General features: G+C 40.5%; 1 protein-coding gene across 6 annotated transcripts in view; it reads right to left on the reverse strand.

The window, feature by feature from the left end:
- Positions 1 to 24,225, reverse strand: part of LOC135094032 (uncharacterized) — a 59,370-nt gene that overhangs the window by 6,886 nt on the left and 28,259 nt on the right. The gene's annotated exons all lie outside the window — the stretch shown is intronic.

Consider the following 24,225-nt stretch of genomic DNA (forward strand, 5'->3'; position numbering starts at 1 on the left):
ACCTGGCGCTCTCTCTCTCTCTCTCTCTCTCTCTCTCTCTCTCTCTCTCTCTCTCTCTCTCTCTCTCTTGGTTTACTTACACCAAAAGCATATTGGCCTAAAAGATATCGGCGAGAGGTTATGCAGCATTATCTGAGAAAAATAGAAGGCAGCCGATTAACAGGACATTTTCAATAAGGTTGTGGTCACCTCAGTTGCGTAAATGTATTGATACCGTAAGTGTTCAAGATATGGCACACACTCATGAAGCAAGCCGTTTCACCTCCTGTTTTATTCAGAATATAGGAACTTAAGAAAGTAAGGGAAACCGCAAGAAGTCATCAAGCCTACACGTGGTAGTCTCTACATGAAACATACCCAGCTTTTTCCACCTGTCACCCTCATCCATGAATTGATCTAATCTTCTTTTAAAACTCCCCAGTGACTCAGCACTAATAAGTTCAGTTGAAAAATCAAATTAAATTAGACATAAATAAACTGATACATAAAAGTAAGAAGTAACAGTGGTGTTCCTCAGGGTTCTGTCCTCTCACCCACTCTCTTCTTATTATTCATTAATAATCTTCTAAACCAAACTTCTTGTCCTATCCACTCCTACGCTGATGATACCACCCTGCACTTTTTCACGTCTTTTCATAGACGTCCAACCCTTCAGGAGGTAAACATTTCACGCAGGGAAGCCAAAAAAACGCCTGACTTTTGATCTTTCTAAAATTTCTGATTGGGACAGAGCAAACTTGGTATTGTTCAATGCCTCAAAAACTCAATTCCTGCATCTATCAACTCGACACAACCTTTCAGACAACTATCCTCTCTTCTTCACTGACACTCAACTGTCCCCCTCTTCTACACTGAACATCCTCGGTCTATCCTTTACTTATAATCTGAACTGGAAACTTCACATCTCATCTCTAGCTAAAACAGCTTCTATGAAATTAGGTGTTCTGAGACGTCTCCGCCAGTTTTTCTCACCCACCCCCCAAGCTGCTAACTCTGTACAAGGGCCTTATCCGTGCATGTATGGAGTATGCTTCACATGTCTGGGGGGTTCCACTCATACTGCTCTTCTAGACAAGATGGAATCAAAAGCTTTTCGTCTCATCAACTCCTCTCCTCTGACTGACTGTCTTCAGCCTCTCTCTCACCGCCGCAATGTTGTTTCTCTAGCTGTCTTCTACGGCTATTTTCATGCTAACTGCTCTTCTGATCTTGCTAACTCCATGCCTCCCCTCCTCCCGCGGCCTCGCTGCACAAGACTTTCTTCTCTCTCTCACCCCTATTCTGTCCACCTCTCTAACGCAGGAGTTAACCAGTATTCTCAATCATTCATCCCTTTCTCTGGTAAACTCTAGAACTCCCTGCCTGCTTCTGCATTTCCACCTTCCTATCACTTGAATTCCTTCAAGAGGGAGGTTTCAAGACACTTATCCATCAATTTTTGACTACTGCTTTGACCCTTTTATGGGACTGGCATTTCAATGGGCATTTTTTTTTATTGGATCTTTGTTGCCCTTGGCCAGTGTCCCTCCTAAGTAAAAAAGAATAAATAAATAAATAAATAAAAAAAAAAGGAAGACGTCCTCAGCGGAATCCTGACTGAGTATCAGGAAGGAAGGTTGATGATGAGAAGACGAGCTACTTGGGAATACTAGAGTTGTTTCTTTTCTTCGGGACAAGGTAAAGGGAAGGGCAGTCATTCCATGCATCATTATAAACCAGACAAATTCAGACAAGAACATAAGAACATAAGAAAATAAGGGAAGCTGCAAGAATCCATCAAGCTTACACATAGCAGTCCCTGTATTAAACATACCTACCTATTTCCATCTATCATCACTCTCCACAAATTTGTCTAGTCTTCTTTTAAAGTTCCTTAATGACCCAGCACTAGCAATCTGATTACTGAGTCCATTTCATGCATTTACCATCCTATTTGAGAGTCAATGCTTTTAGATCTCCTTCTTAAATCTAACTTTTTCAGGCATGAACCCATTACTATTTCTGTTCCTATCCTGATTACTAATTCTGAGAATTTTACTTACGTCACGCTTGTTATATTCTCAATACCATTTAAAGATCTCTCTTAGGTCCCCTCTTTTCCTTCGCCCCTCTAAGGAACGTAAATTTAAAGGCCTCAATCTCCTTTCGTAAAGGAATACGCCTCATCTCACATATCTTTTTAGTCATATAAAGATATAAGGAAATGGATAATAATTGCTTCACATATAGGTTTGAAAACGAGGGGAACAAACATTTCAAGAACGTGGTAACTGCTAAGACGTCACAGTTTCAAATGGGGCTGGATAATTTTATGGATGACATTACGTTTTAAATGTTTTAAATGTTTAGAAGCTGCTTTGTGTAGACCAACTGTCCTTCAGCTGTCTTCTTATTTTCTTGTTCTTTCTTATGGTTGTATAAAGGGAGAATGGCAGATGATAGGCGCAAACAAAGATACATAATCATACAGACCTTGGGCGCAGAAACATAAACGCGTCATAACGCTGCCCTTCCGAGGTACAGCCAGAGGAAAAGTACAATTTCAACAACAAGAAAAATTAGTTGAACAAGAAAATGAAGGAAGAAGGCAACATCTATCAAAGGTTTTTAGCAATTATCTGACGAAAGATTTCACCTTTACTTAGAAAGAGGTGACAGTTATAGTGTCTTGTAATGTATTGGTCACAAATAAAGAAATGAAGAAGAAATGTTTTTATGGGTACTTTAGTTCAGAAATGTCAAGAGAGAATTATTGGTGAGTTGTGGAGTAAATGCCACAAGATAGTGGAACTCAATGCAAAGGTTGCGTGTGGGAGCAGGTGGATGGCTGAGACATCTAGTGTAGACCGTCTTTTTACTCTTGACTGCACCACAGCAAGGGGATGTGAGTCAAACCCCTTCACCTCATGGTAAAAAAAAAAAAAAAAAAAAAAAAAAATTGTGGAACGTAAAAGTACGCGGAGGCGGGCAAATCCAGGCAAGAGTGCGGCCACCATGTGAAATATGCAGTAGACTCCGTCATCAGCTGAGTGGAGGAAAATGAATGACCAGATGAAATAAAAGAGCCACCTCACGTTCCGCCCGCCAGCAATGGCAGCACGCCAGACGCACCTCCTCTGGTGTGGATGACGCCAAGGCGCCACACCAGCGACGTGAGATATTATCATTCTTGATATTGATCAGCGCTGCACAGCAAACATATAATGTTTAAGAGTAAATGTTGCATGTTAAGAACAGTTATAGGGTGTCGGAAATCTCCAAGGTGGTCTGGTGCGTCTGTTGTCGCGCCACGCAGTACTGGCCGTGCAGGATGTGTGGCGTGGCGCGGTGAGGTCGTGCACAGAGGCAACGGGAGGGACAAACTTGAGCTCAACTTAAACGGAGCTTTCGTAAAATTTCTCACGATCTGCTCCACTCTTAAAGGTAAACAGTTGACAGGTTTTACAAAACACAATTAAGAGAAAAGAATACAATACGCGAATATGTGTGTGTGTGTGTGTGTGTGTGTGTGTGTGTGTGTGTGTGTGTGTGTGTGTGTGTGTGTGTGTGTGTGTGTGTGTGTGTGTGTGTGTGTGTGTGTGTGTGTGTGTGTTAGCCTGACAGTTAAATTCCGCAGACAGAAGGTGGTTGGCAGTGAGCACACGACTGGCCTGAACGAACAGCACATCAATATCCGGGAGGAAACGGGGAAGGGAGGTGACAGCATGAGAAATGGTGGCACCACGCTGAGCTACCTGACACCATAAAGGGGGTGACAGCATGCGGTGTGTGGCACCACGCTGAGCCCCCTGGCACCACGATGGGGGTGACAGCATGCGGAGTGTGGCACCACGCTGAGCCCCCTGGCACCACGAGGGGGGTGACAGCATGCGGAGTGTGGCACCACGCTGAGCCCCCTGGCACCAGGAGGGGGGTCACAGCATGCGGAGTGTGGCACCACGCTGAGAATCCTGGCACCAGGAGAGGGGTCACAGCATGCGGAGTGTGGCACCACGGTGAGCCCCCTGGCACCATGAGGGAAATGCACATTGAGATTTTAAAACCATGAACATTAAAGATGAAATCAGGCGAGCTATTGCAAGACGTGGATTGCTTGAGTTGTGCTGGAAGTGTTCCCCCTCAACAAACACTGACAGGCAACTCCTCGACACTTCCGCTGTATTTTTTTTTTTTTTTTTTGATACTTGGGAATTCAAACCATGAATCCATACAAGTAAGCACCATATTCTGAAGCACCTCTGCGCCGCACCTCCACTATTTTCAAAAGACTCTGGTTGAAGTTACACGGGTTTTTAGGGATGTTTGGTGGTTCTACTGACAGATTAACAAAATTTTAACATTAATAACAAACGTAATAGTCTTGAGGACCCAGTCAATCATCTATGTGGCCTTTAAAAATAGTAGTGGCGAGAGAGCAAAGCGTTTGTGAATACTGGCCTAAAAGTACTTGTAGTGATGTAGCCTTAGATCTTGAGTCTAGAGGACAGGGTGCAAGTAGTGCATGGATGGGGATGATAGGCGGAGACAGGTGGATATGTTTCATGCAGGAGGAGGGATATGGCCACGCAGGAAGGGAAGGGGAGATAATAACTGAAGGGATAATACTGCCCTCACCATTCCCCAGTGTGCTGAGACAGCCATGACCCCGGCAACTCTCTTACTACTGTCATGCACACACACACACACACACACACACACACATACATCTACGTAGATATACATGAATATTTAGCAAAACTGAGACAAAAGTATTATTTCTTGTTCATCCTAAATACAGGAAAACAAACACACAGACACACACACACACACACACACACACACACACACACACACACACACACACACACACACACACACACACACACACACACACACACACACACACGTGGGTTGACAACTTGACATCAACACTGCCTGTACACAACAACAACAACAACAACAATAACAACCCCATACCTCCCTCACACCCAAGGCGGCAGACATCAATCATCCTGGGCAGGAAAATAAGCCTCATTAACCAGACGGCCTCGAAGTAATATAATGAAACACACCTCACCCCGTTTTCTATCTTGCAACACAGTGACTCAACTAATCTTAACACTGGGGCATCGGGGATCATTTTTCTGTTTTTTTCTGAGAGAGAGAGAGAGAGAGAGAGAGAGAGAGAGAGAGAGAGAGAGAGAGAGAGAGAGAGAGAGAGAGAGAGAGAAATGTGGGTCAGTTTACAGTAGTTCCCAGAAAGGCAAGTATTCTGGTAACAATATTTCAGCTCAATGTGTGTTGGTGTGTTTGTGGTTTTAAGGAAGAGTGGATAAATATTTACTCTCTCTCTCTCTCTCTCTCTCTCTCTCTCTCTCTCTCTCTCTCTCTCTCTCTCTCTGGGCTATGAACGGGTAAGAACAAGAGGACAGTGATAATAAAAAAATGGGGAGGGGAAGAGTTATATGCCGCGGGAGAATTCTGGTGGTGTCCTGACCTTGAGAGGCAAACCCGTTCCCGTAACCTTGACCACACCCACCCATCGCGCCAGTCCCTACCTTGAAACATTTAATTCTCTCTTGACATATTTTCGAAGACCTCATCAGACATTATTGATTGAGTTCTCATTGTTCTTTCACCATCAATTAACTGTTAAGGCTTCCCGGGGCGCTGCCTGAAGTCTACTAGGATATAAGAATGCAAAAGGAACATAAGACAATAAGACCACAAACGGCTAGGTGGTCTCCACAAGGCAGGTCTTGATCACTTCACTTTCCATCTCTAGCTCTCATCCATGAATTTATCTAACCTCCCCTCGAATCTATCTAATGTCTCTGCATCTACTACGTTCTCGCTAGGTTTGTTCCAATCATCCACAAACCTGCTAGGCATAAACCAATCTTTGCCTATCCTTCTTTCAGTAAGTGTCAGTGTGAGGTCATTACATAATATACTCAGTTATCGTAATACGTGTGAGGAAGGATGGTCAGGAGAATCAAGAGTCAGGGAGTGTACTAATAGCATTTCGTTCCATCTTCAAAGGCATAAATTCTCTCCAAAGAGGAAGAAAATGACTGTTAGAACCATACTCTGAAACCCGTCGCACCTCCACTACTTTCCAAAAGGCTCCACTCGAAGTTACACGTTTTTTTTTTTTTTTTTGGTTTTTTTTTTTTATAGTTGTAGTGGCAGTTAACAAAATCTCTACATTATTAACAGCAGAAACACACTGAGAAGCCGACTGATCATCTCTGTGGCCTTTGAAAAACAGTTGTGGTGAGAGAGCAGAGCGTTCCGGAATACAGGTCTTAGATGGAAAGAAGATATTTACAGGGATGATCAGGAGAATCAAGGAACTAAGAGGATACTAACACCATTCTGTCTCATCTTTAGAGTAGTGAATTCCTTACAAAGAGGAAGAAAATGGTTGTTCTACAGATGGAAGAAGGATGATGTGCGAGGATGTACGAGAGAAAAGTTTGAGAGTATGGAGGAGCTTGGGTCGAGCGTATGGAAATTTGAGTATGAGAAATACAAGTATGAAAAACTTGAGAGTACGAAAATGTTATACACGTACATAAATGCAAAGCTGCAGTGAATCATAAACCTTTGAGTATATGAAGAGAGAGAGAGAGAGAGAGAGAGAGAGAGAGAGAGAGAGAGAGAGAGAGAGAGAGAGAGAGAGAGAGAGAGAGAGAGAGACCGTGGGGAGGGGGAGAATGGAAGAGCCGCTACTTGTTACGGGTGTGTGTGTGTGTGTGTGTGTGGACCATGGCGGCCTTGTAAGGCAGGTAATCCTGTCTGGAACAAGACCTGGATAGTACTCACCACTACCACCCCCACCACCACCACCACCACTACCATCCCCACCACCACCACCACCACTAATAATAATAATAATAATAATAATAATAATAATAATAATAATAATAATAATAATAATAAATACGACGTAATTATCATAATAGTAGTAGTAGTAGTAGTAGCAGTAGTAGTAGTGGAAGTTAGTAATAACAGCAGTAATAGCAGCAATTGTAGTAGTGCGAATAGTACATAACAACAGCACTCGTAGTAGTAATATTAATATTATCACCATTATTATTACTGTTGTTGTTGTTGTTGTTGTTGTTGTTGTTGTTGTTGTTGCCCCTGCTGCTGCTGCTACTGTCATTATCACTAGTAATAGTACAACCACTACTGTTATCATCACGACGACAAGAACTAATTGCAAAATTACTACTCGAAGTCTTCCTTAGATGTAATTCTTCCATTTCTGACTGTCATACTTTAAACTTCACGGCGAAAATCAAGTACATCTCGCTCCACATACACACACACACACACACACACACACACACACACACACACACACACACACAGACACACACACGGTCATAAAAGGGGGTACAAAAGGCCAGATGGCGTACACGAGGCACCTCCTGTCTAGCTAATACCTGGTGGGATCCTCATCTATGAATCTGACCTACTAAGGCATTTTATCTTATACTCCCGCTTACCACCCGCCTGTTAGACCTGCGCCACTCAGCACTGTATTCTGAATCACTTCTGCCCGCACCTCCACTACTTTCTAATAGTTCTAGTTGAAATAACACAGGTTTTTAAGTGTTTCTACGGTTCTAGTGACAGGTTAATAAGATTTCTACATTATTAAGAGAAGAAACATTCTTGAGACACTGGCTATTCATCTCTGTGGCCTTTGAAAATAATCGTGGTAAGAGAGCAAAGCGTAGTCCTGAATATGGTCTTGCAGGCAATCTCACACTTCATCTCGTAACCAAAAATACTACGCATCATTATAGCAAAACTTATCATTGTTCCTCGTGTCAAAATGAAACCTTACTTTTCTCTAGGGCATTGCTGATGATGCAACAGTATTTGTCTTGAACTTATTAAGGCAAACGTTTTCACTCTTCCCCGTGTCATAATGAAATCTTGCTTCATCTACTGATGATGCACAAGTACCTGTCTTGCAAATTATTTAAGCAAAACTTTTCACTCTTTCCCGTGTCATAATGAAACCTTGCTTTTCTCTATGGTGTTTTTGGATGATCTAGCACTACTTCTCTTCCCCGCTTGTTAGTCGTGATAGTAATAGTTCAAGTATCACTCCCCATGGAAATTTCAGTGCCATTTTTTTCTGTTGCGTGATCTTGCTTTCCTTTCTGCCACAGATAGCTGGAGGGAACGCGGTGTCCGGGGTTTGTTCAATTATTATCTCAGAAGTGGGTCTGCTCAACTTGGTACGACAGGTAGGTCATTACCAGGTCCCACCCAGGACGTGCACGCACCCGGACCGGACCTGTATTTATAAACGATGTCCCCTCCTCTAAGAAGTATTTTCAGTCCGTAAACATGACTGGTCCTGTTCTCATAAGTGTTTTTCTTTTTATTTCCATTGTTGATCCAAAGGCCTTGTTCATCTACCACAAGAATCATTACAAGACTCTTGAAAATACCAATTTCACTCTACGTTCACTACACCTACTGAAAGCAGTCAATATGAAGCCCCGAAACGTTGGAGAATGCGCTCCTTGACTTCATTTCTTAAGTACATAATTATAGAAGCCATGGACACCACCTGCCGCCTCACGCCGCGCCTCTTGCAGGGAAAACTCAAGCTTGCACAGGCATGACCTGCTCCTCGTTATTTTATGTTGTGACGAGTGACTGCTTCTCTGGATATGAGAAGTTTCTTCTTGTTAGCGTACACACACACACACACACACACACACACACATACAGTAGCACCGTCTCCTCTTTACCTGTTTACCAAACAAGCCATGGTTCGCGCGGCTCTTACAAAACTCAGGATTTTTCACAGCTGAGCAAGCAGTTGCTGTTCTCTCTGAGCGCGAGGGTGGGGTGAGCGAAGCGTGAACCCTCCAGCACATCAGCCCAACATAACCTTTGCACTCTCCGCGAGGTTACAGCTCACGCTCACAAATAAAATAAATAAATAAATAAATAAGGAAGCTACAGATGAACACAGCAGTACATCTCTTTATTGTTCGATGAGAACATGAAAGTATAATAATAATAATAATAATAATAACAATAATAATAATAATAATAATAATAATAATAATGATAATGGATGCGTCTTTACTTGTGTAAGAATATACCAGTTCGCCAGGAAAGTGTCACCAGCTCCTCACTCGTATCTCTTTAAGTTAGCCTTATGGCAAGCGAGAAGTGTTGTGTGATGCTTATACTGTTCACCAGTCGCGCGGCAGCAGTGTGGCAGGAGAGGATACGGGAACACAGTAACATTGCCACTCACTGATGCTCTCACTTGCTGACTGGTCTACGCTTTCCCGTCTTGTTTTGAAACGTGCAGTAAACTGACGCTTTATATCAAACCCTGCTGATAATCCTGGAAACAGGATTATTAAAATAAGAAAAGTCTGTTATCTTTCAATTTAAGAATGGGCTCAGATATACAATTAAAGTAAATTTGTCGCACGTTCTAAAACAAGACGGGAATACGTGGACCAATCAAGTGAGAGCATCAGTCAGTGATAGTGTTGCCGTGTTCCCTTGTCCTCACCTGCCCGAGTTATGGTGAAAGCTGGTGAAACAGTAAAGTAAAATAAAATTAATAACCTTTTTCTTGAGAGAAAATGCATCAGCAACACCATTTTCTCCTGTTACAAAATTAGTCTTTTACTTCCTCTTCTTTTTTTCCTGCCTCTTTAATAGCGCTGACGCCACGAACGCACTTATAATTCAGACGTAAGAATTCTACTGAAGGGGCACAAGATACATTTCACCCAAGAAGTAATAGGAAGGATAAACTGAAAACCTGTCTATATTTTTTTTCATGTTATTCTTCGCTCAGAGCAAATAAATGTACACATTAACAGGACTTACACACTTTAGCAATATCACATATGCGCTCCAAGAGACTGCCCTGTACGAAACTGATTCATTCATAATTGCTGATTACGTTGTTAAATTAGGATAGATTTAGTAACCTAACCTAATGTAACCTAATTTATCACAGATCACCTCAAATATCGGGAATGGCTGATCTTCAAGAGTTTTTGAATACGTACTGTCAATATAAACATTCCTTATCACTTTCGCCAAATTTTCAAAGTTTAACGGTTTATTCATTGAGTATTTCACTGTTTTTGTCTATTTCTTTCACCTTTTCATTCACAAAACTCGAGAAAATCTACCTGATAAAAAGTATTTCACTGCTTTTGACTCTCTCTCTCTCTCTCTCTCTCTCTCTCTCTCTCTCTCTCTCTCTCTCTCTCTCTCTCTCTCTCTCTCTCTCTCTCTCTCTCTCTCTCTCTCTCTCTCTCTCTCTCTCTCTTTACGTTTTCATTCACAAAATTCCAGAAGATCAACCTGATATATTTACTGAGTATTTTTCTGCCTCTTGTCTAACCTGTTCTTTCATAAAACTCAAGAAAATCTACTTGATGTATTTACTAAGTACTTCACTGACTTGTCCAATTTTTTTTTTTTTTTTTATATCTTCCCATTCACAAAACTCAAGAAAATCTAAATGATATATTCATTGAGTATTTCACTGCCTTTTATCTCATTTCTTCCACTTTTTTTTTTTTTTCTTTACTCACAAAATTCAAGATGTACTACCTGATGGGAGGCGAGCGGGAGGAGGCAGAGGAGGAGCAGGAGGCGAGACATCGTGGAGCCAGAACTAAGAGTACCTCGTCCCACTGTACCGCGCGTTGAGGCCACACTAAACTGTCGCGTTCTGCTACACCGCCACAAACACCACCACACTCCCACTGTCTCCCCGCCCACACCTTCACCACTATCCCCCCAGACTCCGCTACCTCCTCCCCATCCACTTCCCTTCTCCCACAGACGGGCACCTTCCACCACGACTCACCTCACCACAGCCCCCACCCACCAACAGTATACTAAGCAGTTTTACAGTTAGTTCTATGTGTGTGTGTGTGTGTGTGTGTGTGTGTGTGTGTGTGTTTAGTAGTTCTGGATTCGTGATTCCCAGTTTTACCTTCCTGTTCAGCGCTTAGAACATGAGAAAATAAGGGAAGCTGCAGAAGTCCAGTAGGCCTACACGCTGTGGTCCCACTGCAAAACATACATACCTATCATTCCTATCCACAAATATATTTCTCTGAAGACCCGTTGTTGACTCACAACTAAAAACATCATTACTGAGTCTATTCCAGTCATTTACCCTTATTTGAGACTCAATTCCTTCCCATCCTTTGATAATTGTAACTTGAATCCATCTTTTCTAGTTCTATCCTGATTACAAGACCTAAGGATTTTATTTATATCCCTGATATGTATTCCTTAAACCACTTAATTACCTGTATCAAATCTCCTCTTAATATACGCCTTCCTAGATTAATGAAAATTTTTTCATATTATGTTCCATGCAGTCCGACCCAAGAAGATGACATTTCACACACACACACACAAACACACACACACACACACACACACACACACACACACACACACACACACACACACACACACACATATATATATATATATATATATATATATATATATATATATATATATATATATATATATATATATATATATATATATATATATATATATATATATATATATATATATATACACACACACACACACATACTGAAACTGAAGCACAAAATAGAATCATTATATGTATATTTTTTTCTATGCAAATTTGATTCAGTCACATTTTTTCTTCACTGAAAATGTTAAGATTTGACTCCATCCATAAATATCTTTCATTATTATTATTATTTTTTATGAAATCATCACTAGTTATTTAGGGAAATGAGGTATTCAAGTTTGCTGACAGTTTTCGCCAAGCAATAAACTAAATCTAATTTGCCCACATTTTCGAACAATTTTACTTTAAAAGAGTGTTTTCTGTACATGCCCCAAATTATTCAACAGTTTACCTGTGAGTTAAAAAGACCCTTGTTAAAACAAACCACTATTTAGCATTTAAAAAGGAAATTAGCAAACATATACTTGAGCATCAAGGTTCTTCACAGATCTTTAGGATTACAGTTGTCTATTAATTAATCAATTATTAACAGTCGATTGGTTTCTCTGTAACTTAGGAGGAGGAGGCAGTAAGCCCCTACCGAAACGATAATTACTCCCAGTGAGGTCTAAAGCACTGTTCAGGGGGTGCTGTGAACTTATCATTAAACCCAGCTGTGACCTCACTGAACGTTTCCCTTTGTATCTCACAACACAAGGGGGCAGTCACAGCCTGCCCTGTAAAGACAACTCTCTTCCTCCACACAAAACTACAAGCACCTAATAACACACACATCCTTCACTCAAGAATTCAGAATTATCTTGGCGGCTCCTACACCAGCCTCGGAGTCCCCATCTGGGGAGGGGACCACAAATGACCCCAGGTCGGACTACTCCTCTGATAATGACCCTAAGTGTCTTGACACCCCCCTCAACTTTTTCTTCATTAACTTCTGCAACATTTGTAGTCTTAGATCTAATTTTCAATCTGTAGAACACCACCTCTCTTCTTCTAAACCTCATCTTCTTTTCCTCACTGAAACTCAGGTGTCTGAGGCAACTGACAGTAGCCCCTTTTCTGTTCCTTCCTACTTTCTCTATCCTCATTTTCAATCCAAATCTGGATGTTGCGTTTATGTGCGCAACGACTTATCCTGCTCTCGTGCCCACGCTCTTGAATCTTCCGAGTTTTCCACCATCTGGCTACGACTACAGAGTCACTCTCATACTAAATTCATCTGTGCTGTATACCTCTCACCTAACTCCTCTGACTATAAGAAATTGTTTGACTACTTTGACTCTCTTCCCTTTTGCAGAGATCTCCATTCTTGGAGACTTCAACGTTCACCACCAGCTTTGGCTTTCCTCTCCCTTCACTGACCATCCTGATGAACTAGCCTTCAACTTTGCTATCCTCCAAGACCTAGAGCAATTGGTGCAACACCCTACTCGTATTCCTGACCGTCTTGGAGATACGCCCAACATTCTTGACCTTTTCCTGACCTCTAATCCTTCTGCTTATACTGTCACCCTCTCTTTGTTGGGCTCCTCCGATCACAGTCTCATATCTGCATCTTGTCCTATCGCTCCAATCCCTCCTCAGGATCTCCCTAAGCGAAGGTGCCTCTGGCGTTTTGCCTCTGCTAGTTGGGTGGATCTTAGGAGGACTACTGCCTCCATGTCAGAGACCCGTCTTTATGTGCCGAGCACACAACAGAGGTGACAGTGTCTGGCATGGAGGTGTACATTCCTCACTCTTTTTCTCGACCTAAACTTTCCAAACCTTGGTTTAACACAGCTTGTTCTCGTGCTATACATGATAGAGAGGTGGCCCACAAAAGGTACTTAAGCCTTCCATCACCAGAATCTCATGCACTTTATATTTCTGCCCGGAACCATGCCAAGTCTGTTCTCCAACTAACCAAAAACTCCTTCATTAACAGAAAATGTCAAAACCTTTCAAGATCTAACTCCCCTCGTGACTTCTGGCATCTAGCCAAAAATATCTCCAATAACTTTGCTTCTTCTTTCCCTCCTTTATTTCAATCAGATGGCACCACTGCTATCACATCTATTTCTAAAGCTGAACTCCTCGTTCAAACCTTTGCTAACAACCCTGCCTTGGATGATTCAGGGCTTGTTCCTCCCTCTCCTCCACCCTCTGACTACTTCATGCCACCTATTAAAATTCTTCGCAATGATGCTTTCCATGCCCTCGTTGGCCTAAACCCTCGGAAGGCTTATGGACCTGATGGGGTCCTTCCTATTGTTCTCCGATACTGTACCTCCGTGCTTGCACCTTGCCTTGTCAAACTCTTTCAACTCTGTCTGTCAACATCTACCTTTCCTTCTTTCTGGAAGTTTGCCTACATTCAGCCTGTTCCCAAAAAGTGTGACCGTTCTAATCCATCAAACTACCGTCCTATTGCTTTAATTTCCTGCCTAACTTAAGTTTTTTTAATCTATCCTCAATAGGAAAATTCTTAAACATCTATCACTTCACAACCTTCTATCTGATCGCCAGTATGGGTTCTGTCAAGGCCGCTCTACTGGTGATCTTGATCTTCTGGCTTTCCTTACTGAGTCTTGGTCATCCTCTTTTAGAGATTTTGGTGAAACTTTTGCTGTTGCCTTGGATATATCAAAAGTTTTTGAGTCTGGCACAAAGCTTTGATTTCCAAACTACCCTCCTACGGTTTCTATCCTTCTCTCTGTAACTTCATCTCAAGTTTCCTTTCTGACCGTTTTATTGCTGCTGTGGTAGACGGTCACTGTTCTCCTCCTTAATCTATTAACAGTGGTGTTCCTCAGGGTTCTGTCCTGTCACCCACTCTCTTCTTATTAGTCATCAATGACCTTCTAAACGAAATTTCTTGCCCTATCCACTCCTACGCTGATGATACCACCCTGCACTTTTCCACGTTTTTTTCATAGACGTCCAGCACTTCAGGAAGTAAACATTTCACGCAGGGAAGCCACAGAATGCTTGACTTCTGATCTTTCTAAAATTTCTGATTGAGGCAGAGCAAACTTGGTATTGTTCAATGCCTCAAAAACTAAATTCTTCCATCTATCAACTCGACACAACCTTCCAGACAACTATCCCTTCTTTTTCAATGACACTCAACTGTCCCCCTCTTCTACACTGAACATCCTCGGTCTGTCTTTTACTTATAATCTGAACTGGGAACTTCACATCTCATCTCTAGCTAAAACAACTTCTATGAAGTTACGCGTTCTGAGACGTCTCCGCCAGTTTTTTCTCACCCTTCCAGCTGCTATCTTTGTACAGGGGCCTTAACCGTCCATGTATGGAGTGTTGTGCTTCACATGTCTGGAGGGGGTCCCACTCATAACGCTCTTCCAGACAGGGCAGGGTGGAATCAAAATCTTTTCGTCTCATCAACTCCTTTCCTGTATCTGACTGTCTTCAGCCTCTTTCTCATCGCCGCAATGTTGCATTACTTGCTATCTTTTACCGCTATTTTCATGCTAATTGCTCTTCTGTTCTTGCTAATTGCATGCTTCCCTCGTACGGCCTCACTGCACAAGACTTTCTTCTTTCTCTCACCCCTATTCTGTCCACCTCTCTAATGCAAGAGTTAACCAGTATTCTCAATCATTCATCCCTTTCTCTGGTAAACTCTGGAACTCCTTGCCTGCTTCTGTATTTCCACCTTCCAATGACTTGAATTCCTTCAAGAGGGAGGTTTCAAGACACGTATCCTTCAATTTTTGACTACTGCTTTGGACCCTTTTTTGGGACTGGCATCTCAGTGGACTTTTTTTTTTATTGGATTTCTGTTGCCCTTGGCCAGTGTCCCTCCTACATATAAAAAAAAAAATAGCATCTGTCAATTAAGAAGCTACGATTCGCTTGGCAGTTGTTATGTACTTTACATTACTTCATATTGTCTTTTTACACATGTATATATTATAGCAGAGAGAGAGAGAGAGAGAGAGAGAGAGAGAGAGAGAGAGAGAGAGAGAGAGAGAGAGAGAGAGAGAGAGAGAGAGAGAGAGAGAGAGAGAGAGAGAGAGAGAGAGAGAGAAAGAGAGAGGAAAAATTAGAGAATAAGTAGATAATTCCTCTTTTCTGCACTACAGAACTATATAAGAGACTAATGCAATAATAAATGTCTAAAAAATTGTAGCTTATGGGAAAAAACTCTCCAGCAGTGAAAGGGTTAAGGACAATAACAGCTCCCTCTTAAGAAAAAATTCTTGGTACCATATTCCGAAACACTTCTGTGCTTCACCTCCACTACATTCAAGAGGCTCTAGTTCAATTCTTTTACGGTTCTAGTGACAGATTAACCAGATGTCTATACTAATAACTCTTGAGAATCCGGCTAATCATCTCTGTGGCCTTTGAAAACAGTCGTGGTGTGTGAGAGAAAAGCGTTTCAGAATACGGGTCTTAGCGAGGTGAGCAAGACGTGAACCTTAAGCTGCCAAGTGACAGTGGAGGACAACAGCCCCTGAGTCAGCGAGCAGTGAGTGTGCGTGTGTATCAGTTATCTCAGACTTCCGCCTGGTATGGCAAGTACAATTTTTTCTATTCCACGTACCAGTTTTATATTAACAGGTGAACTACACGTGTTGGAATTTTCCTCCTCCTCCTTCTTCCTATTTCTCCGCCTCCTCTTCGTTGTCATCACACCATTTTTCACAGAAGGGATGGAAAAGGAGTGATGATGATTTTCAGTAAGCCGACAATCAGCACATAAATAAAATCGCCTAGTAAAACAGGTCACAAATCTGTCAACCACACAGGGGAAGGCTGCCACATCACACCGCCTCTTGCCTCAGCCTGTCCCTCACAACAACAACAACAACAACAACACAACACACACACACACACACACACACACACACACACACACACACACACACACACACACACACACACACACACACACACACACACTTCTCAGTCACAGGACAAGTCACATCAGTGTTCTCACTGTATTAAGTCACATATTATGTGAGGTTACGTTAGGTTAGGTTAGGTTACGTTAGGTTTGGTTAAGTTAAGTTAGGTTAGGGTAGATTAGGTTAGGTTAGATCAAGATTACGTTAGGGTAGATTAGGTTAGGTTACATTAGGATAAATTAGGTTAAGTTAGGTTGTGTTAGTTTAGGTTAGATTAATTCAGGTTATGTTAGGTTGTGTTACGATGGATTGAATCTAACTTAGGTTAGATTAGATTAAGTTTGGTCAGATTGTGATGTTAGATTTAGCTGTTAAGTAACTTAGGTTACGTTAGGTTAGGCTGGGTTAGGTTAACTCAGGTTACATTAGAATACGTAGGGATATGATGAGTTTGGTACTGTTTCACATAAAGGTCACAGGGCCAATTTTGGGGCCTGAGCACAACCAAAAAAAAAAACAGGATATGTTCACACCTGTAACCTACAACAAGTGCGAGTTTAGTATTGTCTGTGTGTCGGCTGAACAGGCACGCTGTACAGAAAGACCGATACTTGAGATGCAGGAAAAAACCTTACTCTGAAACACTTATGTGCCACACCTTCACTACATTCAAAAGGCTGTAGTTGAAATTATACGGGCTTTCGAAGATATTTTGTGGTTCTAATGACAGATGAACAAGATTTCTACAATATTAACAGAAAAAGCACTCTTGAGAACCCAGCTAGTCATTTATGTGGCCTTTGAACAATAGTCGTGGTGAGAGCAAAGTATTTGTGAGAATGGGCCACAGTGCTGGACAGAGAGGCGAGGAGGAGACAATGAACAAAAGGTGGTGAAAGAAGAAAAGAAGAGGCACAGAAAGTATAATAGGTGGAATAGGATGGAAGTTTTTGCAGGAAGAGAAAAAAGAGAGTAACGATTTTGCAAGATGGAACATAAATATGTAGATAAGGAGACCGTTTAAAAGGGAAAAAAAAAATAATAATAATAACGAAACTGTAGAAAGATAAAAAGAAATAGTGAAATTATTCTTATTATAAGCGAGAGAGAGAGAGAGAGAGAGAGAGAGAGAGAGAGAGAGAGAGAGAGAGAGAGAGAGAGAGAGAGAGAGAGAGAGAGAGTGTTTAGTGGTAGCTATCTCCACTCACTTCCATTATGTGTAGCGTGGTCCCTCAATCTCAAGTCTTCTGATCTGCTGACAATCTCCGCATAAAACCTGACAAATGACGAAGGCCCGAATTTTTAAGCGCATCAGGTTCTCAGCAAGATGGTTTTCAAAGGCTACACAGATGATTAATCAGGTTTTTGTGTGTGTTTCTTAGATCCGTATTCAGGAACGCTTATTATTTTCAAAGGCCACAGAGATGATTAGGCGGGTTATCAATATCATTTCTCCTTTCGATAATGTGCAAATTTTGTTAGCCGGTCACTACAACCAGAAAAAACAGCCTAAAAAAAACTCGCATCAACTAGAGCCTTTTGAAAGTAGTGTTCCAGAATAGTCCATGGTGAGGAATCCTTGTTAAACTATCATTCAGATCGTGCTGGTATCCTTTAACCCTCTGCTGCATATTATTCTTCCATAATCACCTATAACTTGTTAGACATTTTTACGCTACAGTATACGTAGAATTGCAGCTTAGAGGGGACGAGATTAACTTTCTTTCTGCCTTGTTTTTCTGTGAGTACATGCAGTAGTTTATTTATTTTTTTTCAAAGTGCTCTAATAAATGAGTGACTGTAGCACCGGAAGGGTTGGAATCCCAGAAGTATTCACTACACCCTGTTAAAATTAGTTGAGATCAAACGAAACCCATGATTAAATAAAAAAAAAAAAAAACGCACAGTAAAAGCGAATACAGAAGGTTACTTGATTTCTGCCCATGGCTATATCACCCTGCTGGTTGGCGCAGAGCTGCCTCAGACATATACAGTGCATCAACTGAGAAGACACATACGTAGGTCAGTAATTAGGACAAACATCATAAAGTTGGATTTAAAAAAGAAGTGTAAAAAAAAAAAAGAAAAAAAAATGAAAGGAATTAGTTTTTACATACAATGGCAGATGAATGAAACGCTCAGTATTCAGGTTATTAGCGCAGGACGATTAGGGAACTTTAAATTAAAATAAGATTAGATAAATTCATGGAAGAGGATAATAGTGGAAATAGAGAGGTATGTTTTATGCAGGGGCTGCCACATGCAGGCTTGATGGCTTCCTGCGGCTTCCCTTATGTTCTTATCTTGATAACAAGATATATAGATATAATTTTTGGTGAAGTGTTCATTGGTTTCTTATTTGGATGACTGATTGATTAATTAATTTTGGATAAGTGTCCTATTGCTGAAAGAGTAAAGTTTTTAATATGTTTTGTTTCTCTCCCTGCATATCCACGCAAGCACACACACACACACACACACACACACACACACACACACACACACACACACACACACACACACACACACACACACACACACACACACACACACACACACACACACACACACACATCGATGAGACTTGGCAGTAATAGCTAATGTCAACAAACAACAGGCCTAAATGGCGGTTGTTGCTGGGAAGATAAAATCTACAATAGGTATTTGTTACTCAACATTCACTTAAAACGTGGCAAAAGCAGTGAGTATAAATTCTACAGGCACCACTCACAGGAAAAGTTGTGATGAGGGGTAAATAAACCTCTCAACACCCGTAACTTTATCTTTTGCTCAGTTAAATCGTAATTATAATGTACCGCACTTCCCGCTGCGTAAAACGCGCCGGAGTATGAGACGCACCTTTAATTTGGCAAGATATATTTAGAAAAATTTTATTTAAAACTTCAATTTTTTTAATCACTACTTTTTTTTTGGTCATATTTTCTGCAACATTTGACCTAAAATCATGAAAAGAACACCATATGAAATGCCTGTGTTTTTCCTTTGCCATGATGTTTGTTTTTATCTAAGTCACTGGTGTTTTAGTTCAGCAAGGAGTACAAGTAGAATTACAATACATCAACTCCCATATATTTTAGCATGATTTTGATTTGGAATCATTATCAAGTAAACAGACACAATTCATTCTAGGGACACCCGGGAACTAATGTGTCAAGCGGAGGTGCTTTGCGTGTTAGTCTCGCACCAGTAACAGTAACCCTTAGGGCAGCGGTTCTCAACCTGGGGCAAGCATCACTCTGTCCTGGCAGGACAATAATAAAGCAAAAGTGTTCTCATCAGCATTCAATTATTTGCTTATTGATTTTATTTATTTATTTATTTATTATTTTACTTATTTATTTATCTATTTATTGATTTTTTATTCATTTATTTATATATTATTTATTTGTTTATTTATTTATTTATTTATTTATTTTATTTTATTTTATTTATTATTTATTTATTTTTATTTACTTATTTATTTTTTCATTTATTTATTTATCTTATTTTATTTTATTTATTTATTTATTTATCTTTTTTTTTTTTTGCCTTTTTTTTTTGTGGGAGTGGGATTTGGGAGAAAAATGAAGGGCAGCCACACAAATGTTGAGAATTTATGAAGGGAGGAATGGAGAGAAAAAGGCTGAAAACCATTGCCTTAGGGTATAAGACGCAGGGTGATTTTTCGAATCTTTGAATCTTCTTTTTATCTATCTATATACCAGGCTTGCAATCCCACACGGGGTGGTCTACGCAAAGCACCACACACTCACATGCACACATCATTCACACTCAGAGCCCCGTCACCCCTTAGTGGAAAGGAGGAGTCTCTTGGAACACCTGGCTATATACCATCACAGCAAGGACAGGCAGGATGCACTGGTTTACCTCTGTCTCGTCATATAAAATTATTCCCTCCCCTGCACCTACTCCAGTCCGTAGTAATCTTACTAATCGCAAAATTAAACTAGTACAAGTACTTAAACGTTTTATTAAACTTGACCACGTTTATCTTGCTTAAAGTGTTACCTCTCAAAATTACTATGTAGAGTAGAACAAGATAATTTCATTACACTGCGAAGCCATAGCAGTCACGGAGTGAAAACTCCAACGAATCAAGAACGAAAAGACGACAAAAATCAGATAGAATTTTTCTTTTCCATGTATGAGGGGCACTGGCCAAGGGCTGCAAAAGCTTAGAAAAAGAAAAAAAAACTACTGAGGTACCAGTCCCTAAAAGAAAAAAGATTAAAAGGATTATCCAAAATTGGAGGAGAATTATCTTGAACCGTCACTTTTGAAGTCAAGTCATAGGTAGAAGGAAATATAGAAACAGGCAGGAAGTACCAAACTTTACCGGTAAAAGTGATGAAAGATTTACAATACTTGTTAACTTTTGTATCAAAGTGGTGGACAGAACAGAGGTGAGAAAAAGTAGAATGTCTCGTTCAGGAAAAGTCTATCAATACAGAATAGATAATATATGATTAGTCTGCACACAACACGAGAATATTCCTGATGCCATTTTCATCCTTGCTTCGCCTTCCAACTTTCCTTAAGCCTTATATATAAATCAATAAATGTAAATAAATAAATAAATAAAACAATATAAAATTAAAATAAGGCTTATATATTTTTTTTATTTACTGTGTTCTTCTGGGTGTTTTTTTTTTCTTTTTTTTCTGCACTTTATAGTGGAGACAGAGGAGACAAAAAGAGAGTTTGGAGGTTAATCTTACTTTTTAAGACTACAAAAATTAAGTAAGATTGTTCAATACAAAAACAAGTGTCAAAAAATAATGGTGATTAAAGGAAAAATTGGGCAGAAGTCGTCCCAGAAAAATCCCACTCATGACCAGTATACGGACCCAAGACATTGAAGCCAGACGCCTGAGTTACCGCGCTGGCTATTCTACTAACCAGAAACCCAAGTACAAGCACTGAGAGATTTGAAACACTCTATGGACCATATTCTGAAAAACTTCTGTGCCGCAACTTTACTACCTTCAAAAGCCTCTAGTTAAAGGTATACGGATTTTTAAGGATGTCTTTTATGGATGTAATGATGGGTTAACATGATTTCCACATTACCAAGAGGAGAAACACTCTTGAGAACCCGGTAAATCATCTGTGTGACCTTTGAAAATAGTCGTAGTGAGAGAGCAAAGCGTTTCTGAATACTGGATCATCACTATTTCAGCTGTCAATGGTCTTTCCAAACCATACACTTGTATCAGGCAATTTTGCTTACCCTGAGGAGCCAAGCAGTCATTGTGTAGTTACGGCGATCATTCCTTTCCATAGCTTACTAGCGGCCCGTATTCTTGAATGTTTTTTTGCCTTTCATTAAGACAAATTTCAAACCCTACAAAGATGGTTCGTCGAGTTTCATGTTTTTTTTTTTTTTTAATGATGGTGCGAAATGTGAAAATTTAATTACAATATGTGAATCCTTACCTACTCAACGTGTCTACACATACTGCTCCACAACTAGAATAAGATTTATTAATGCTTTGCTCTCTCTCCATGACTGCTTTCAGAGGCCACAGAGATGATTAATCGGGTTCTCAAGATTAGTTCTCCACTTAATAACGTAAAAATCTTGTTAATCTGCCGCTAGAACCTTGAAAATATCCTTGAAAACCCGTGTGTAACTTCAACTAGATTCTTTTTTTCTAAGTAGTGAAGGTGCAGGCGGGCAGAGGTGTTTCAGAATATGTCTATGACCCCGAGCTGGCCGGTTGTGGTAGTCTTGCGGGCCAGTGGGATCAGCGGTTCACTACGGTAGGCCAGTTAATACCAAACACTCCTCAGCTAAACTTCCAGGATTTAGTATGAATCGTCTGTAATGGCGAGGAGACACGGCATTGCTAGGCGCGCTGTCTGGTGACCACTTTCCAGTATGACATCCTCCCTTTTTATCCGTTTTCTTTATGACGTCACCTCTTCCTTTTAACCTAATTGTAATGTAAATGTATCTCGAGTGTAATTCACATTTCCATATTTACAAAAATGCAACAAAGATCACTTATCACTTATCAAGCGTGGAGTGGGACAAACTTTTATTGCATTATCACTTTAATCATGCAAAGACCGATAACTTCCACAAAATATTAAACACTGGAATCATGACAACACCGTAAAAGCCCAATAACTCCCACTACAACCTATCAAATAATCATTAGAATCATGAAAATACCATTGACAACCCTATTCACTTCCACTATGAAAATAAATAAATAAATAATAGAGCCTATCAATGCTTTTCTATAATCAAGAAAGTACCCTTGAAAGTCCCATCAATTTCCACTGGGAATCATTAAAGCACACACAAAAATATAAAATAAAAAGGAAAAAAATAATAATCCCAACTAAAGCCTTAAGAAATAATAAAATAAAATAAAGAAATACTGACACGGTTCAGAACACAGTCTGATGACTAAAACAAGATGGCGGCATGAATCTGATCGACTTTCTAATCGTTAAGTTCATTCGTTCCCACACGACAGCTAAGTGTTTGTGATTGCATAACATTCCGACACTGGTAACTAAGCATCTCAAGGTAACCTAAGGTGGTTAGTGGCTAAGCGTTTGCCTCACTCTCCCACACAGCGTTATGTAACTGACCATCTAGCACAAAGGACTGTCCACTGCTCACTAAAAGCATGTTGGGAAAACTTTACGCAACTTGCTACCTCTTAAACATGTATGGAGGCTGAAGAGACCACATGATGCCTTTTTGCTTGTGTGTGTGTGTGTGTGTGTGTGTGTGTGTAAGAGGGCATGTGGGCTAAGGCAATAAAAAATGCATAAAAAAGGCCCACTGAAAGTATCAGTCCCTCAACATTATAGTCAGAAAAGGATTATCCAAACTTATAAGAAGTGCCCTAACCTCCCTCTTGAAAGAGTTCCACTCGAAGGTAGGAGAAAATACAGAAGCAAGCAGAGAATTACAGACTTTATCAGTAAAAAGAATGAAAGATTGTGTGAGAATACTGTATTAGAAAGGTGATCAGAATAAGGGTAAGAGAAAGCAGACCTTGTATAGCGAGACAGCAGAAGTTGAGGAAGGCATGCAGAATAACAGCACCCGAATAACAGTTAGCGACTAAGAATCGATAAAAGATATTAAGAGGTGCAACCTTACAGCGAAGAGGCTGAAGACAGTCAGATAGAAGAGACGAGCTGATGAGACGAGATACTTTTAGTGCCTTGCTTGCTATCAGTGATATGAAAAAAGAAAAAAAAAAAAAGGCGTAACCATCTTCCTATCTAATACAGATTTCGAGTGTGGAAAGTGGATCTCTGTATGGCACGTACTGTTAGTGCGCTATGGACGACCTGTGGTCTTCTTATCTAATTATAGCTCTGTCACAGTTCCACCGACGAAAACTCTCCCGTGATAGTATTACCCGAAATCACTTTTCCTAGCCTTCCATGATACATTCTGCTAGGTAGGAGTGGCTCCTACTTCGGCGAGTCACGTGTCACATTTTTTTTCACACCAACAAGGCCCAATTTTATGACAACGCCATTCAGCGCGGAATGACCCATAATGCAGGCCAAAATATAACGACCGCAAAAAAATAATAATTCCCACTCTATAAACTTAAAGTAAGCAGTTGTAAGTAAACGTCTGTACTACTTCACTAGGCAGAGCGTGTCCCTGCCAGACTTACCGTGACATGCCATCTTGTTCCTTTTTACTTTTTTTTTTTTTTTTTTTCGTGTGTGTGTGTGTGTGTGTGTGTGTGTGTGACCAGCATCACACCATCGTAGACTGGTATTTTCCTTCCAGACATGCTATCTACTACTGATTTATTTATTTATTTTATTTATCTATTCATT

Source organism: Scylla paramamosain, chromosome 44, assembly GCF_035594125.1.
Source record: "Scylla paramamosain isolate STU-SP2022 chromosome 44, ASM3559412v1, whole genome shotgun sequence".
Lineage (NCBI taxonomy): Eukaryota > Metazoa > Arthropoda > Malacostraca > Decapoda > Portunidae > Scylla > Scylla paramamosain.